Consider the following 14,334-nt stretch of genomic DNA (forward strand, 5'->3'; position numbering starts at 1 on the left):
ATTAATGGCTCTGTCTGGCAAGGATCAACTGTTCAAACAAAAACAAAACCTGCAACAAGAAGCAAAGTAAGCAAGCAGCAGCCTTCCCCCCCCCGCCCCCGGCTGGTAACACACCTACTGCTAGTGCCTCAGAGTAGCTCTTTGGTCCTGCTTCTCCAAGCCATGCTGGCCGCCATTGCCAGGCTGCCTCCTCCCAAACGCTGTGTGCGCTGTACTTCCACCCCTGAAGAATGCAGCACGACAGCAACCTGCGTTTGGACAGGAATAACTTACTTCTTCAAGTCTCATTCATTCTCAGTTTTGTCTTTACAGCAGCTGGGCTGGAAAATGCAAAACCACCGTCGGCTCTAAATAAATACATGAGTATGTAGCTTAAAATGTTAACTTTGTCTGCAGGACTGCTGTTAAAACTCCAGCAGATAAACTCCTTTGTCAGTATAAACAATTGTTGGTGCTGGGAGTGCATTCAGTTTAGACAAGGCCCAATTTATTATTGCTGAGGTAAACGTGCCCTTCCAGTGCTAAGTTAGCTTAAACCCACCACATGCATCTCTTCTGACAGCTCTGTAACCAAATACTGCAATATACAATCAAACGTCGTGTGGTTTGTCCTTTCTGTTTGCTGGGTGACCCAGCATGGGATCTGGGACAGCGCTGAAGCACTGCTTTGTGCCATATACCTGTAAGAACTGGAAGAAGCCGGAAGGATTGTGCTTTGCTAGTATTCTTCTATAAAAGTTAGCCTAATAACATCAACTGGTTGGTGTAGTCTCACTAATATAAAAAAAAATTCTGGATGGTTAAGGGTCTGAGTGGTTAAGGGGTGAAATAGCATCCTCTTTGCTAATTGCAAAGGGGATAAAAAAAAGCAAAAAGATAGGTCACTGTAATAAGAATAGCAAGTCATTGACACTTCAGAAAAAACTATAGTGTTAATGTTTTAGTCAAAAAGTAGAGAAATACTAAAGTTATGACCAGGTAAACCAAATATATTCAAATCGGCTAAGTCTGCCGAAATCCCACCTACGCTATTTAAGGAACAGACTGAAGGATTTTTTTGAGCTTCCTTGTATAAGCCTTTTATACTCCCCTATACATTCATGAAGGAGACCCCACAGGACTAGGCAATGCTGTGTCCTTAAGGCCAGAGGAAGAGAGACCTGAGGAATTAGAGGCCAGCCAGTTTATTATCTAGGAAGAGACCAGAACAAATCAATTAAAAGCCTCAGATATTCACAGATTTTTCTAGAAAATGATGTATCAAATCAATTTCCCTTTACCTTGTCAGGATATGTAGCATGCATCTTGATTTCTGTTAGGATTTTCTTTTAATGCTATGACACAGCAGCTGTGTTAGCAGACTAAGAAAAGTCTGTGTCAGTCCACATGAAATCAAGTTTGTTGCAGAGTTGTGCTACATTACAGAGAAATAGGTAACATAACCAGAGTGTCCCTAAAAAAAAAAAAAAAAGATTCCACCACCTATGCTGCAGCGAGCCGTGCACCTGCTGTTGAGGCAAAGGCCTCTTAAAACAAGAAAACCCGCAAGTCACCAACAAGCCAGGGAGACCAATGCATGGGCAGTGCAGGGTAGTGATCTATATCCCAAACTCAGCCAAGGGTCACCGCAGCAGGTTTAACATTCTGTCACCCGTACCAAAGCAAAGCATGCTGTCATTCTGCGATGCCTGGTATTTTCTAGTTGCCTTTTAAATGCTGATGCACAGAACCCGGACAGGAACACGAGGTGCTTCCTGTGCATTTGAAAAAGCAGTGCACGAGCCAAGGGGAAGCTAGAAACATGAAGTCAGTAGCTCTAGAGGGACCTTGGGTCATTGCTAAGTATATTCCCTTACAGCGTTTATAGTTACATGGTAAAACCCTACCTTTGCTCCAGTTAACAGCAAACACCGTTGAAGTCAACAGATCCCACAGTATTGGTCATACAGTTTCTACGTTAGCTTGAAAAGAAAATTGCACAAGAGAGAGGCACTGAAGCAACTGAATGTCCGGTTTGGGTTGGTTTTATTATACTGAAAAGTATGAGTGCAGGCAGAGACCAGAAACCGCTTCTTTAACCGCTCGCACTTCACAGCACAGCAGATAGGTACTAGAGGAGGGAAATAATTGGTAAGTTAACTTAAAGTCAAATTATATGTGGCTCCAAAGTTGCAAAAACATATTGAAAGGGCCAATAATTCCATTTTTAAACATGTTTATACAGCAGAACCCCTTGTTACATCCAGCAAATATCAATCAGGCTAAGATCTGAATCCACCCATTTTACAGAGCAGGGAACTTGCCAGACCAACATGTAGAAATCGGTACCTCGTCCATACACAGTAAGCAGGGAAGATGAGTTTAATAAGGCTTTCTTCTGCAACTCTACAGGTAATCAATCAACATCATGCTATTTGTCTGACTGGATGCAAAAAACACCATTTTACTTTTATCCTCGCCCCCAATGGCCAGATAGTTAAGTTCCTACGTCCTAGCAAAAAATTGTCCAATAGAATCTATTATTCTCATCAATACAGTGAAGTCATATTCCTTTGACAATTAAAAAAATATTTATTTTATATATATATATGTAGAATATGACAGAAATCCACTGAAAGGGAAGCAAAAGAATGAATTAATTCCTCCTTGCACTACCCTGAGTCAGATACTATTTAGGCCAAAGAAAGTGATACCGGTGACATATAGGCTCTTGTTCATGTATTTTGTGTCACGTCTGAAACACAAAAAGAATAACAGAAGTTTCTAGGTTAATATGCAGTGATGAAACCAGGGAAGAGCCTGAACAATCCTGCAGGTACAATTTTTAGTGTAATCCTACTGGCTGGTTACACTGTGCGCCATCATTCTTTAGCAGCTCTGCACCCAAAACTCCCAGCTCCTGTTTCATTTGCATCACTGTGAATCCCATATATAAAGCATTACAGAATTATGCCTTCTAGTATTTAACTGCTGTTTCTTCAAGAGTCATAGAGAAGGAGCAAAGTTCTGCGTTAACAGACTATTTAACATTACCAGAAAGTAGAAAGCATTCTTACTAAATTAGCTCTAATGCCTACAATAACTATCCCATAGCAATTTTTTATGCAGCCTTTGTATAGTGACGTCACATCTAATTACAGATTGGGTGCACAGAGGGTTCCGCTTCAGCAGAATGGCTTTACATCACAAATGACACCATAGGAGGGGGCAGGGGGGAAGTGTTGACTGACAACAAGAAACGCGTTGCTAGGTTTATCCTCAGTACAGATACTCACATCTCAACAATTTACATTTCTCGCTGCCAACACAAATAACAAGCTTGGAAGCCATTATTTCATCACCCACATACATGCATAGCAAAGTAATACTCCTACATTTTCCATCCATCAGAGAAATCAGAAAACCACTTTAAAAAATACCCCAAGAATAATGTAATTATTTATTTCTACCACTGAAGAATTACCACAGAGTTACACATGCTGACTCTTGATACTTCCCTCCAAAAAGGAGGAGATACACTTCTCTGTTACAAGCCACTGTTTCCCTTTGCAAGAAAGGGTCCTGTATTCACACGGGTCCGCTTTGGGTGCCAGGCTCTAGCTCCAACTGATTTGAACAGCAGTTAGCTATTTAAATATATTAAAGGATCTGGTCCTTTAAGACTTTTTTGGCTATCTTACATTAAAATAAAGTGGAGGCATTATATTTCAAGATTTTCTACAAGTGCCACTTGTAGAAATCAAGGAAATGGACCATCGTATTAATCAAACCTTCAGTTCTTTGCATCAAGATTTTTTTCTCGACACAGAGTTAAGCATACAACTGAAACCAGCACTGCAGACGGGGAACACTGAAGAGACGGAACATGTCGTTCTAAGTGGGTCATCGCACTGCTTCTGTCCCTGTGATTTGCTAGATAAACCCCAAGCATGCAACGACCCAACTCATGCTTCCCCAGGTTAACGCTCCAAACTGTAATGTGAAACATGTACAAATACTGGCTGGCTCAAGACCTGCTAAAGGCTTTTCTTACACTACCACTGATTCATCTGTTATAGATAGGGTTTTTTTTTCTCCACATGTAACTGGAAATATTTGAACAGGTGAGAATCAGCCCTTCCTCCTTAAACCATAAAAGAGAACAAATGAATGTGTCCAGTGTGCCTGAGGTAGTAGAGGGCAACACTTATATGCCACCGAAGAGCTCTAGGAACTATTTATAGATTCACTTCATCTGCTCCTGCAGCCAACTCCAAGGTACAAGGCACAAAGCAGCACTACGCACAAAGCAGCACTACACACAATCTGAAGTGGAAAGCACAAAGGCAATATGCCATCAAAACCACAGGGAAACATCTAGGACGCACAAAAACCCCCTCTGCTAGCCACCAATCCATACCTATGTCCTGAAGTGAGCAGACTGCTATAGAGGGGTGCAAAATTTTTGTACCTACTATTTAAGTCAAAAGGAGCTCTAAAGAAGAGTGGTCAGAGGAAAAAATCGGCCCGAACCTACATCAGCATCAGATAATAATTTCAGATCATCGCCGTTTTAATTTCAAAACTGCTGGGTTTTAAGCTGTTACAGAAAACTGACTTTTCAGTAGCACACATCACTGATAAATGGTAGCATCCTGAAACTACTGCATACTATCCAAGCCCTCTTCATTTTTTGCAGCACACTCTTCCTTTGTTTATCTATTTCATTGCGTGGTCATAAACAGTGCAGGCTTCAAGACAGGAATCAGCCTTCTGCAACTTATTTGTACAGCACTCGTCCTAAGAGGACCTTGGTCCTTTAAGGTCTTAACCATTGCTTTAATATGGGGCGGGGGGAGGGGGGGGGATCATTTGATTAAAATAAATTGTGTCACTTACTTATAGACATACATTCACAGGCACATCCTGTACCTTAGACACAGAAACAGCAGATGTTGCAGAAACACTGGTTAAGTTAGTCCTCCACACCCCCCCCAAAAAAAAACAACCCCCCAAAAAAACCCCACACACCAACAGAAAGGCAGGGTCATTACTGGTGGAGAAAGAGCAGTGCATTTGGGATATCAGAGGCAGATGAGACCAGGGAGAGCTGTTTCAGGCCCTGGAAACAGGATACTTAGCCTATTTCATGGAGCCAGCCTTCTTCCTTCACCACACACACCCTGTGTTTCCACAAATGCTATCTCCCCAGGAAAGCCTTAGAAAGGCAACTGTTCAAGTCAGACCAGGCTAGGAAGAGAAAAGAGCGAGATCAATGGGGCAAGATACCACCTGCTATGGCAAGCTCGTTGGAAGTCAAGCCATTTCTGAAATTCTCCAGGCTCTATGGGCCTCTTACTGCCCGCCCTGAAGGGCAGCCTGTCCTACTTTTCCCTCCTGTTCTACCACTCCTTCTCTTCCCGTCCCGTCTCCCAGAGGCAAGAGAACTATTGATGGAAAGGCAGCCCACCATGGAAGTATGAAACATTTTACAACTGAAAAATACTGCAACTCCATTTTAACCTACTCAAGGTCTTGCACTCTGGCTCTTGCCTTACGTTATCCAGATGTCTACCAAAAGTATTACCTGTGGCATCTTAGTCATCTTTACTGAAAATCCAGAACTTCCAAAGACAGAAGAGGTCTCCTGCATCAGGCCATAAAATGTATGCTGGCTAACAGCTCCCACAGCACATGACCGGTGTTGGTTAGAACGTCCTGACTTTAAACATTCCCTCACCTGAGGAGACTTTGGCAAGTTACTTTTAAGCTCTAGGAAGTGCAAAACAGAAAATGCTAAAATGCAATGGACAGGCAAGAGAAAAACTCAACCTTCAAGGAGACTTTTTTTGCATTTCTGAATGTTTTTTGTTTTCAGGTTTTTTGGTGGGAGGTGTTTTTTGAGGGAGGTGGTGGGGGTGGTGGTAAGGATTGTAAGCAAGACAGTTTCCAGATCTTTACTTCCAGAGAGATTCTTGTTAGGAGGGGTTTATCCACATTTCAAAGCATTAGCTGTATATACCATGATTTACCTGTTTTCATATTGTAGAGAGAGGATTATCCTTTGAAAAGCTGTGGAGGGATTACACTCAAATTCTGTCCTGGGTTTCTACAGTACTAGAAAACTTCAAGAGCAAGAGTTCCCAGCTATGGTATGAATTATATTAACTCCCGGCATGCTGAAGTATAGCAATAGTGAATGTATGAATACCAGTTTTAAGACTGTGTGTATGTGTATCTGACAGTTTTCATATTGACCATTTCAGATACAGCCAGCTTTTGCAAATGTTTTCTCAAACCTGTGCACTTACTCCTACATTCACTGAACAAAAGAAAGCAAAAAGTCCCATCAGGGCAAGGTGTGAAATGCATAATTATTTACTTCCATTCAGTATTTTCTTTTGCTGTTAAGAAACTAATTCATGGGTATGAACAAGCTGACAGTGTCCTTCTAACAAGCAGAAAGAACTCAAAATTGTAACGAGGAAAATACTTAAAGTATAAGCTAAATTTAAGCATTACGCCTGTGTAACTACAGTGTGCGTCAGGACCCTAGGATCCAGCTTTGTGGCTAGCTACATTCTGAAGCTGCTGATCTCTGGCTCAGGGCCCACCTTATACTTAAAACAGAAGACCGTATTTGTCTTTCAGCTGTTGTCATTTGTCATGACCCAATAAACATGGCTAACTCTTCCATAGCAACTGCTGTTAAAATGCTAAACCCAAGCCACAAGGTGAAAGAAAAATAGATATTGAATACAGTACTTTATGGAACGTAAGACAACGATTGTATATTAAAAGAAATTCTGATGCCTGTTTCTTAAGAGAAAAATACTCAGAAGGTGTGGCACTTGGACTACAAACGACTGTGGCCTTACATGTCATCTCATTGTTTGTTTGTGTGTGAAGTCTCATCTCTTGGGAGACAACAAAATACATCAAGGTATTGATCAGAATGTTTGACACATGCTTTGGAGAAACCCTGGACTGCTCTGTACTTAGAAAAAGCCATGTATTCTTTCAGGCTTAAGGCAGAATAAACTTTTTTTCTTCCTTCTAAGCTTTCCAGACAGAGGCTGTACGTCAGTAGACTAATACAAAACAAGTGTAAATACCTATTACTAAAGGTATCTTTCTCTCATACACACAAATGCACACAAACACACAGAGAAAAACCTGTCAACTTCAGTGATACAGAATAAGCCACCATGGACCATACTCCAAGTCCTTATGGTCTCCTATTGCCTACATGCCTCCAAAAACCTGCAGCAAGCCCAAGGGAAACACCAGGGACACATTCTCAATGGCACTCACGCTGTTGGAGTACAGTTGTATATAAGCACTTTGGTCTGCTAAATCTGAAGAGCCCTATCAAAGAGCACTATTTTACAGCTGAGGATAAAAGACATGGACTAAAAAGAACTGCTTAGAATTAAAACGGGGAGAAATGCCAGAAGAAGTCCCAGACAGGATGGGCAGCTTTCCCTTCTACCTTACTTCTGTCTTCCATAAAGGTACTTTGTAGATAGTAGTAGCATCCCCAGGCTTTTATTATCTGTTATTTACAATGGAAGGCATTCTCAATAAGTCAGAAGTAGGATAATAATTTTAAAGTTATAGACAAGAAAAGGAAAAAAAAAAAAAGCTGATTTAAAGATCATATAGAGGAAGGCTAAAGCTTAGACCAGGAATAAAGTACAAATCACAATCATACAAGCATGAGCATTTTGTTCTTTACCAAGAAATCACTGTTCTTTTCTCGACACTTCAATTCAGATTTTTTTCCAGATATAAACTTTCACTGACAAAAATAAACCAGAAGAAGGGAGAAAACATACACACACAAGTGTTTCCATGGGGAGAGACATACTTAACCACTACACACAGGATCTTGAGCTGACTGTTTTACCACTCCAAGAAGGACAAGTTTTCTCTTATCCAGTAATAACTAGAAGAAATGCTAATCTCTTCAAAAAGCAGTTTTTCCTAAAGTAGCACTGCTACTACCTCCTGCCTGACAGGTTTCTCTAGTCACACAAATTATACTATGGACCTGATCTTGAAGTCTTGAACTTTGCAAAATTCTCTGAAATTTTTGTCACATAAAGTGCTACTGAATAAAATCAGCTCCTTCTCCAGTAGCAACATAGATAATCTCCACACAAACAGTCCTTTTCCTGTAGTTTACCTTTTATCTTGATTAGTTAAGGAGTAGAAGGCGGCTAATTCTGCCAGGCTTGTAGTCACTCCACATTAAAGATCACATTTTAACAATTATAGCATATACTTCTATAAACTAACGTAGCAGGGACATACCACAGCATTCTGTACCAGTTTTAGTCTCTGAACAGTATGGATACAGTAATTCACATGACTGAGACTTGGATAGCAATGACAAAATGCATCTCTAAAAAGAAAGGACACAATGTCTAAGCAAGATGTACACAGCAGAAGCTGACTGGGTCACATATGAAACAGTCAGCCAACAGCTTCTAAGGATCTAAAATGACTGCTGTTTTCTGAATTACAAGTTAACATACCCCCTCAGAAGAGCTGATGTTACCTCCATCACATCCACTGCCCATTTCCCTGATCCTCATCACCTTACTTCCTCCCGAAGGACTGTCAGATAGCCTCTTCTCTTCTGTGCATTGCCAATACTTGACTTGTCCTGGTTTCGGCAGGGATAGAGTTAATTTCCTTCCTAGTAGCTGGTACAGTGCTGTGTTTTGGATTTAGGATGAGAACAATGTTGATAACGCACCCATGTTTTAGTTGTTGCTAGGTAGTGCTTACACTGGCCAAGGACTTTTCAGCTTCCCATGCTCTACCGACTGAGAAGGCTGGAGGTGCACAAGAAGCTGGGAGGGGGCACAGCCAAACTGGCCAAAGGGACATTCCATACCATGGGACGTCATGCTCAGTACATAAACTGGGGGAAGCTGGCCGGGGGGGCTGCTGCTCAGGGACTGGCTGGGCATCGGTCAACAGGTGGTGAGCAATTGTACTGTGCATCACTTCCTTTGTGTATTATTATTATTACATTATTATTATTATTATTTTATTTCAATTATTAAACTGTTTTTATCTCAACCCACGAATTTTTTTCACTTGTGCTCTTCCAATTTTCTCCCCCGTCCCACCGGGGGGGGAGGGGGAGTGAGCGAGCAGCTGTGTGGTACTCAGTTGCTGACTTGAGGTTAAACCACGACACTTGTATCATGTAACCCAGTACAAGAAAAGATGTATGGTACCACTGGCACACTAAAAGCACTTGTACATTTATTTTGTCCTACACAGACACAGGTACCCCTCCCATTTTCAGCCCACGCACCCAGGAAAAGCATAACGATAGTTGATGCTCTACTCCCTCTGCCCTCCCAAGAGGTCTGGGGTGGAGAAACTACCCCAACTACTGTAAAGTGTCTCAGGCAAACAGTAATAAAGCCACCAAAAAGCACCCCCATCCACTTCTACCAGGGCCTACAGGTAAGGCAGCAACATCTGCTTGTTAGTAGTATATGGGGCAATAAGCTGTCAGAACAGACATTCATGCCTGTTTATAGCCACTACTGGAGAAAAGCTCATTTGTAAGAATCACCAGCAGCCATTAAGAATAATCTAGTGGCAATGTTCACATTTTACCCCTATGGTTTGGAAAGAACAGGAGATAAGCCTCTTGATCCCACTTGATCTCTTCACCATCCCTTTAATAAATATGATAGGCTTTTCTCCGGAAAAGACAAGGAGGTTAAAGTTTCCATGTAGCAAAAAAAGCTTAAATGATAGCTAAATGCATACCATTACAGATGAAATCAAGAAATAGGACTAATTATTGTAGAAATACGAAACGAGACTTTGCTTTTATTATAGGCAATGCTGGGTGTCTGAAGAGTTTTGTTATGGTTCTTGTAGATACATGTCATTACACATCCAGCAAAGTATTTTAACTGTTTCCTGAATACTGCTCTATCATGAAAGAGATTTCATAAATCTAACAATTTCTATGCATTATTTGTTCAGGCAATGTTGAATGGCAAGCACATCAGAGTTGTTTAACAGCTACCTTATATTGTTTAAAAACTTATGTAACTGGCAGCATGTTAATTTATGAAGCATACTGGACTTATCTGCTGGCACAGAGCCTTGCTAACTTCATTCCAACTTTACTCTTCTGGAATGAGCTTATTCAGTTTCCAGTGCCAAAATGGGCTTTAACTTTAAACCAAATAAGGCATCAGCTTGCCAGATTTGGAGGTGACATTTGACTGTAGCTATTAAAGGGAGCAGAACCACTGATGAGTGAATGAGCTGAAGAGAAAAAACAACTCCTTCCTCACAGTCAGCTTTAAGATTCTCCATCACAACTTCTACAGGCTGTCAGAACAGAAGGGCAAACCCTTTTCCATACACAACAGGAAAACACATCCTCTCAGAGAACATTCAACTCCCATAAAAGTCATTAAGCACGAAATTTGAGAAGTGCAGCAATTAAGCATGAAATTTGAGAAGTGCTTTGCAACTTACTTTTTGGCTAGGAACCATAATTAAAATATGAGCTGACATTACATCAGGCTCACAAAGAAACCAATAAAGCATAACAAATTCCTTCCCTAGTCACAACAGTATCTAAACCCTGTAAAACAGGCAAAGGCACAGCAGAAATACTATGACAGAAGCAATGCTTCAGGTAACCAATGCACTAATCAGAATCTTAGCAACACAGATGGAAAGTCAATACACACGTATGCCGGTCTGCAAACAAGTTATAGACACGAGTTTTCAATACGAAGGTGAACAGTACTTCAATGCCTTAATGTAACTTAGGCATCTCATTCCATTCAAAATGATCTTTAGATTTTTTTGAAACACCAGTCATTATTTTATATATGCCCCCAACTCCTCCTTTACATTTTTTGGAAATTAAAAGGAAAACAAGAAAAATCAGTGCACAAACTTCAGATAAGATGAAAACTCAAAAGAAAACAAGCACATCTGTAATTAGTGAAACAAGTTTTTTTAAAATAGAAGATTCCAGTTTCTACTTTCAACTTGCTTAGAAGTTTATGAAACAGTTCTGAAATATACCATTTCAGTAAAAAAAACTACTTTTCACTTGTTTGCTTGTTGATTTAGATCAGATCCTTCACGTAGGCTTTAAAAAGCTTTAAGACACCTACTCCCCACTTGCTAAGTAGGAAGCTTCTTGGAGGAGGTGAGTAGGCTTAAGTCTTCAGTTTCTGCAGTATTTTCAGAACAAATTTATCACACTTGAAAGATTAATGGGAAGAAAATAAAAAAAGAAATACAAGACAGGACACGCGTGGCTTCCTGAGCCTGCAGACAGAAAATTTAAGACGATGCTTACCAGTTGCATTTTGCTACTCAGAACCTAAACAGCAGGGATAAGTACCAGAGCTATGTGAAAATGATAACTGAAAGTTTAGAATGAGAGGACAGTTGAGCCAAATCACTGTTTCAAAACAACCACGAAACTGGGGCAGGCGGGGAGGAGTTGTAGGAATGTTCTTCTCCACTTCATTCGTATTTCCAGCCTAGAAATTTCTAACGCCTGGGAGAGGGGTACAGTACCAGAGCCCCACTCCTTCTCTCTCTGCCAGGTGCACGAGAAGAATACCAGAGCTGCTTGTCATACCAGCGAGGAAAAGGAAAGAGAATTTCTCCTTTGCCAGGAAAATCTGAGGGTACTGCTAGTTTATCAGACATCCACTAACCAAAAGCTGATATGAAAAGTTCACTGGGATCCAAGTTATTAACCATTCCTTCTCCCTGACTGTGCAATTAGAAAAAACGTCAAACTGTACATAAACAGTCATATCTTATTGCTTTGGGAAATTGTTTTAAAATAAGTAGCATTTATTATAAGAAGATTTCCCATATACCCATGTGTTTTGAAATAGAAAGCAGGCTGTGCAGTAGGGAATACTCTGGCCTTTCACCTCTGGAGAGCCGGTTTAAGTACATGCTGTTCCACATGAGCAAGTGATTTTCAAGCTCCATTTAGTATCCTAAGCTGTTAGCTGCCTAAACTTCACAAACAGCGGCCTAGTCCAGTACAGTTTATCATGACAGAGACTAAGCTCTGAAATAGGGCAGGAGATTTATGGCTTAAAATGCACACTCCGAAGAGGTTAGTTTGTTTCTGCCTCTACCAGGGTTTATTCTAGTTCTCCAGCCTGCAATAGAGCACTCCATGAGTTTACAGAGGCATGAATTGCTACTTGTAACTTATTTTTCAACTCTCAGTCTGCCAAATTGACAGGAAAACAACGTTTCCTTCTATCAAGGCAGGGACACACTGGGAGAGAAAATAGAAAACTGACATCCAAAATATTCTGACGTGAGTTAGGAAGTGTGCCTTTGGTCACGCCAGGGGAAAGTGATGCTGTGCCGTGGGCCCAGGGGTTTGATTGTCCAAAGCTAGTGAGGTGGCATGGTATGCAATGATGAATTTGCATACCACGCTACTACTTTGATACCTAATTTGCACCCCCACCCCCAAATCTCAAAAACTTGAGTGATATGAATAAAGTTCACACAGCTTACCCCTCCCCTGCCCCCAGTTCAGTTAAAAGAAAAAAAAAAAAGTGGTTGTACTCTTTCAGATTCCATTGGGTAGCAAGATAAATTTTGGCACAAAAATCAAATGAAATACCAATCTATAGAGGAAGAGCCTGCTTCAAACATTATGGTTAGTCAGACTGCAAACCAAAGATTATATTATGATTCTGAGAAGGCTACTTTATATATAAATTCATAGCACAGCCATTAGATCAGAGGATGAATATCTGCAGGTAAGAAAAGTTGTAACACCAATGATCTTATAGTATAACAAGAAAAGCTATTAAAAGTAATTGTTTTCTTATATGGAATGGAACAAAAAAACCCAGAACAATTTAAAATGTCATACATATTTACAAAAATCCATTTTCATAGCTAGAACTATTATGAAAGCCAAAACAATGAGCAGAGAGCTATAGCTAGATACGTAGTTTGAAATCTGTACTGTCATTATCTTAGAAGACTCACCTTACTCAGTTTCATATTATTTAATTATAATGAACCTTTAATTTCAAGATTTGCTTATTTAGAAGCTGCTTAGTATGTCTGGCAAAGCCTGTCCCAGGATAATATTCTTATATGTAAGTTGCCTTAAAACCAGACAGAGGAAAAGAAAATAGCTTTTTCTTCACTGATGGGAATATACCTTTATTAAGTGGATAAAAGGCTCTAGCCTCAATCCAGCTCAGCTGGTCATCTTGGTCTGGTATGAAAACACAGAAGGGCTTTAGGGAGATAAAAAATGTACACGTACTCTGTAAATGGGTGAAGTACTTTCTTAAAGGCAGTCACTGAAAAGAAACTAGCCTTATGGCACAAGCATCAATTCAGTAGTGCCTTCAAAATCTTTTTTTTTTTTTTTGAGAGAGAGTTATAGGGGGGAAAAAAAGTATAAATAGACTTAAAGCTCAACCTGTGATACATCAATAAAACAGGATCTAGCAATTGGTGTCTGGAACAACAGCACCTTGGAGAGCAAGTCACCCTTCCAGTAAACCAGGAAAAAAAAAAAAAAAAAAAAAAAAAAAAAAAAAAAGAAAAAATCTTTGATCCAGAGCTCAGTCTCGTATAAGCATATGACTTCCACTGAAATTAAGAGCAATCACCTACCTAGAAAAACGTTAAGCCTGTCCTCTCCCTACATGTATCTAACAAGATTAGAAGGGACACATGAGCAGGTCTCAGTATAAGAGACGTGAACAAACTTTACAGACACTTAAGCAATCCCAAATTATTTTCACCAGCTAACAGCTGTCCCCACTGTTACTTCACCAGCAGTCAAAACACTTAGCAAGATTTGAAATTAACAGGATTTCTAAAATAAATAAATATATAAATGTAAGCCTCTGTATTAAGACGTAAGCCAATAACTTACTAACAGGAATTTCAAAGAAACCTCCCAAGTGAGCAAGTTATTACACAAGTATCTGATTTTTGACACTGGAAACTCAGAGTCTGATCATGGGTTTGACCTGATACAGATATTTTTATATTTCTGAATCTTTTTCTATTGAAGTGCACTGAAGGATTCACTATTCGAGATTACCAGTACTCAATGAAAAAGAAAATGCAAATTGCACATGAAGGAACTCTTTAAATGAATACATCTAATATGCTATGTGTTAGCACAGGATTCACTAGGAAAAGAGGGGAGAAAAAAGGTTCCAAACACAAGAGTGTTTTCACTCAAAACAGGTATCAGGGAGGAAGAGAAAAGGTAAGAAACTGAAGTACTACTTAGTGATAAATTATGGCCTTGAACACACAATGTAA

This window comes from Pygoscelis adeliae, unplaced genomic scaffold, assembly GCF_000699105.1.
Source record: "Pygoscelis adeliae isolate BGI_AS28 unplaced genomic scaffold, ASM69910v1 Scaffold167, whole genome shotgun sequence".
NCBI classification, from domain to species: domain Eukaryota; kingdom Metazoa; phylum Chordata; class Aves; order Sphenisciformes; family Spheniscidae; genus Pygoscelis; species Pygoscelis adeliae.